Below are 6,000 nucleotides of genomic sequence, written 5' to 3' on the forward strand. Positions count from 1 at the left end.
TCTGCATTCTCAGTATCGATTTAGAATTCAATCTTCCTCTGTCCAAACAAGGTCTAAAATTATGAAAATGGATCTTCAGCTAAAAAGTATCCGAATTTTTGCTTCAAGTCCGCTAGCTTGGTATTGTTCACTTCTCACATAAGTGATAGACGCAAGGCGCTATCACTATATATGAACATGAGGCCCGCATCCATAGCGACCAAACTTGAAACATGAAAGCATCTGCTCGATGCTTTCTCCAATTCACACTTTTGGACTTGGAAATTGAAATGCCTATAACATGAGCAATTGCATATATTTATATGAATTTTGGCATCATCAATGGCTACCTTAGGTGTTCATGCTTAAGGGCTAGCTAATCGGCGATGCCTTTCTTTAAAAATAAGTGCTAGCTCCATTGTAGATTTTGCCACAGCATGAAGTAGATGAGTTTGGTAGGATCAAACGTTCAGGCCTAATTTCAGCACTACTGCAAAAGGACTCGCAGTTACTTCAGCCAGTTCATTCTTTTCTTCATCATTATTTGAACTTATCATGGTTGCATTATATTGACACCATGTCGCCATCCTCCACAGCGTTTCTCTCTTATCCTTTTCCTGGAGCATGCAAATTTTCAGTTCTAATCGGCAATTTTTTTTTTACCTTTTTGGCTTGCTCCTGTCCACCTGGTGGGTTCTTTTCTCCTCGTGTGTCATCATTTTCTTTCAGCATGGCCATAATTTACTTTGTTTTTTTGACGGTGAGCATAGCGCTGGATAGCTTAATCAATTTATTAATACAAGCTTAAAACTGAAGAAAAATCATGTGCGCTGAGCATACATAAATATGTCACTCATTCAACCAGGTTGGTGGATAGACAATGTAGCACACTATGGGTCTGTGCGACAAATGGATACTACTCCTTCCGTCCCAAATTACTATTCGTTTTGACTTTTCTAGGTACAAAAGTTTTGCTACGTATCCAGATATAATACAATATCTATGAGCACAACAAAAGGTATGTATCTAGAAAAGTCAAAACGAATAATAATTTAGGATGGAGGAAGTACTCATTATAACATCTCCATACATATGTTGAGAAAGACACATTGATTCTCTTTCGTAGCTTTAGAATTTGCTACCATCAATCTTGATGTGACACTGAAGTCCAAATATCAGATCTTTTATTGCCTCCTACCACTATATTATTTTCCCCACTTCCCTCTCGAGAAATGGCGTTCATCCTTTTTTTAAATCATATTTAAATCATAAGGGCTGTTTGGAACAATTGAGAAAATAAAACAAGATCTAGATAGTTAAAAATCAGTTTTCAGACTGAAAACTTCTTCGATTGGACTAGGCTGAGGCAACTATAAAACTATAATCATGAGTTACATGAAAGAAAAAAAATCTCTTTTTTCCTTGCCCTATTTTTTTTTAGAAAAACTTGAAACATTATTAGAATTAGTAAGATCTTAGCGGATCAACTTTTTCATAAGCCATATCTTAACCTACTGAAAAAAATTGCAGGTGAAAACATATTTTAATTTCATAAATTTTACTTAGGTTGCAGCTCTTGATTTTGGTAATTAGTTAGTGGCATATTAATTTGATTGATTTGCATATTCTCATGATCGGAGTTGATCCCTTATCCTTCTTCCCCACACTGAGACTGCTTGGCAAGATGTTTAAGGTTCTATAGACTCTTTAGAACAAACAAATGACCATCCATGATATAATGAACAAAAGCAAAAGCATCATGGCGACATCTTGAGTCGTTTCACGCTTGCTTACCGATGACCACTTTTGGACTTTGACCCCATTGATCGTCTATTGTGTACAACTTACTCTTCTTAGCAAATCCATATATAATTTGATCTCTAACATAGATAATCCAACTAATTTTGTTGCAATGCTCAAGTGAGGTGTAGTCATAGTGTGAGATCATGGTTCACCGGTCATCCTCCCTATTTCAAGAAGATAGAAATTTTGAAGAATCAGCAGCCTAATTAATTAATGTACAGTAAATTAGTAATAGCTCTGGTCAGCTATGGTTTTACACAAAAATAAACAGCATCAGTGAGACCCCTACTGCCAGAATCAAAACTGTTATGACATAATGTTGACTGAAAGTGTACTTTCTCGATCAAAGTGTGTTTCCTTAATATCCAAATTAGAACCGGCAACACTAACAAAATCCATATTACAAATATTTATCTATCCCCATGTGCAACGACTATTGATCCTTAATTTCTATTGTATTAGCTATTAACTTCTAGTCATAGTCACCACAAGAATTAGACTTTAAAGTGATACTGAAAGGATCACGAACAAAAGCATGCATCAAATACAACTTTCATTTCTAGCCAGTGAATAAGGATGTAGTCGTCATCCCCCACCTCTGTGCTGATGCTATATGTCTGAATGTCTGATCAATCTAGTATGCATTAATAAATTGGACCAGGATTCAGGTTTCTTCCTCATCATCTCAAATATATATGCAGCACTGAGATTATGCTTCGAGTATATGACACAGAGCAATATATGGTGCTTGGGATAGATTTTCCAAATAAATGCGGATAGGATTTTGGACCTTACACTCTTCCAGTAATAATGTTTGAGTTGGAAGGCACACATAGAGGACACTCAAATGTCATTAATTACTGTAATTTCTGTTGTTACTTACAAGGAGTTGGCTATAAAGCGTAAGGTACTCATGGATATTCTCTTAATTATTTACCCCATCATATACTCCCTCCATTGCATTTGAAAATCAGAAGACATGTTATACTTTGTTATAATAAGACTTTGACTGACAGTTACACTATTAGTGATACAAAAGCATAACCATAAGTAAATGTTTTTAGTACAAAATCTGTCAGAAAAATTATGTACTAATAAAGTATCTATTGGCCAAAGACTTGTCCTAAGAAATTAAATAAGCCTTATACAAAGATGAACATAGGATTCGCTTTGAGTATGTGTGCGTGTATGTGACCCTGTGGGTGTGTACTGTGATTTGCAAAAAGAAAAAGAAAGAGACCGTAATTCTCTGGACAGAAAGAGCACATATATTGTTTTGCCCTTTTGAAGATATGTGGACACTTTAGATCCTATCGGTTTAGACTTTAGAATGTCATCCACACTGTAGATGGCCCATGTGGATGCTTTTTGGGCACAAGGAGATATATTGGGCCAGTTGCATTATTGGAGCAAGATTACTGGAATATGCAGCTATATATGCAAGGATGGTGCCACAACTAGTACTTATCCATGGACCATTAACATGTCCTTTTCTCGCAGTCTAGCTTGGAACCCGTAGTTTAAGTGTTGTTTTCCTCCCTTTTCCCATTTCATCATGCGACTTTTTACTTTTTGTAATATATCTTGTTCAGAAGTTGCATGCTCTAGGAACTTTCAGAATACGGATTTGGAGTGAACCATGCTAGAGAAACCTAACATTCAAGCTTAAGTGCAGTGAGATAGCGTTGATTATAACATAAGTCAAGGACTCAAGGTGCTATAACTATGTGTGTACAAGCAACCCATGCACACAGACACAGCGACCAAACTCAAAAGCACGAACAGTACTTCTTCTCCATGTTTTCCTCCGTTTCGCACTTTGGGGTACGGTTGCGATGTCTACACCATGAATAATTGCAAACCATAAAATTCATATGCATTAAAGCACCATCCATGCATGGCTACTAGCTGCCCTATCAGTTAATGGGGACTATTTGGCACAATGCCAGTTTAAATGCTCGATCCAAATCTTACTTCAAAAAAATTTAATGAATTTTTCATAAGGCCATCATCAAGTGTTGAAGCCTAATTTCACCATTACTGTGAAAGGAATCACAGTCCCTTAGCTTCTACAGGTTTATCACGATTGATGCACTAACAATAGTAACAGTGACATGCCATAATAAACATCTAGGAGGTAGTATGAATATCCAATTCCAATCAGTGAAGTGGTAGTACATTGCTATGAATGCAAGCGCAAGCTTCCCCTCTTCATGGGTGGTGTTCTAACATCCTTTGTAACTGCATTCAAACATTTAGTAATTGGGAGTGCTGCACCACAAATCAGGATGAGGAGTTCATGTTAGTTGGTGCTGCTCGTGTATTTTATTTCAAGGGTTCATGTAATTATCACATATGATAAATCTGTATAAATAAATTAGGTTGGGACAACAAATAAAATAGGTCTAAATCTATGATTACTTGACATTCATTTTATTGTTCTTAATTAGGTTAATTTCATAACCCTAATAGTGGAATTGGGTTCCGATCAGAATGGCAAGTAAGATACTGCCTTCAGTCACAATAAGTGTCTTTTTGGCCAGATACTATTTTGGCCACTAGTTACTAGTATAAAATGTATCTAAAATATAAAAAGACTTGTAATATTTGGAAACTACTTTTGACGAAAAATCTAAACATATCCTTTTAAAAAATAACATGAAACATTTGAAGAGATAATAATAATCAATGTTTAAATGTTTTATCTGCACACAACCAAAGAATAGAATTTATTTTAGCATTGAGAAGAAGCTAATTGGCTCACAGTAATAGGTGTCAATGTCACTTTGTCTCGTTGTTTTCTTCCATTCACACTTTGGACTTTGGAGTTGGGATGTCTATTCCATCAATAATTGTATATCATAGATTCATATGCATTCGTGCATCAATGGCTACCTTACAAGTAAAAGTTAATGCTTAGGGGTGGGCAGTGAGTGGCTCCATTGCATTGTGAAGCCGGGATGGCACACGGGGCTTGCTCGCTCGCTCATGCCAGTGCTGTTCGAGCCTCCTCTACAATACTGCGGAGGAACCACTTCTGCGAGTGCTGACCTATGATGGCTACTTCCCTGACTTTTAGGTTACAGGAACTTGTTCCTAGCTGATTGGCTTAATTCCTTTTACGAGAAGTCTCCATTATGTCCAGTTTTAGCACACCAAAATTATATTAGGTCAGTTAAGGTCAAACGTTCAAGCCTGATTTCACCATTTGTGTTATTTTTTGGCGAAACACCATTTGTGCTTTTCATGTTTGATGTACTCAGATAACAGCAGGCAAAGAGAAATTTTTTTCCAAGGTTTCAAGTTGTCATGTATCAATTTTTTCAATGGTGTTTCATGTTTGGCGAAACACAATTTTTTTAAGGGATCATGTTGTCATGTATCACTCGGGAGCACGCAAAGAGAAATTTGCAAAAAAACAAATTGTGTCGGGCAAATACTTAAGTCCAAATTTGTGGTTATTCTTGAGTAATGACTCCATTTTTGTGTGGGTCTGTGCTTCTATTTGATGCTGCTTATTTCCCAAGTTTCTGCAGACCTTTTGTCAAAAACTGTGCAGTTCAACGTTTGAAGTTATTCCAGCTAGACGCACAGGTGGCGGTGGGAAGAAGGCATTCGGCGCAGTTTGAATTTATCAGCTTAGAGTTATTGTATCAGCAGCAGAAAAAAGAATGTTCGCTTAGAACTTTTGTAGTGAGTTTTGACTTCAAATTCGGAGTTCCGACCCATGCCATTAATCCAAGTATGATAATGAAATGTATCAGTGCAAGTTTTGCTTAGATCTCTGGCAATGCAAATTGCAGTTGCCGCTGTCTGGTGGTTCAGTAGTTGGCTTTGTGGCGTAAGCTCTTTTTTAAGCCATACATATGATGGTGACATGCCTTGTTTATGAGTTTCTTATTGGCGCTAAGATGAAACTCACCTGGTTGATGACCTTACTAGAGCATCAAAATGTGTGCCGTCTTTGTTCTATTCCTGATTTAGCATGACTGCTCTTAAGTGCACTTCAATCGTTACTACATTCTGGGAAGAGTTGTTGCTGCCGGAACATGCTCCTTCAAAGCAACAGTTTGGTCATAGATTCTGACAGAGACCTGAAAAGGATTTTTCAGCTATGAAATGCAGCTGCCAGACTAATTTTAACTGGCGACTTAACCTTGAAGAAAGGAGATAGATTGTTTGCAAGGCATGCAATTCAAGCTTCTTCAGAAAGTGCAT

Source organism: Setaria viridis, chromosome 6 (genome assembly GCF_005286985.2).
Source record: "Setaria viridis chromosome 6, Setaria_viridis_v4.0, whole genome shotgun sequence".
NCBI classification, from domain to species: Eukaryota; Viridiplantae; Streptophyta; class Magnoliopsida; order Poales; family Poaceae; genus Setaria; species Setaria viridis.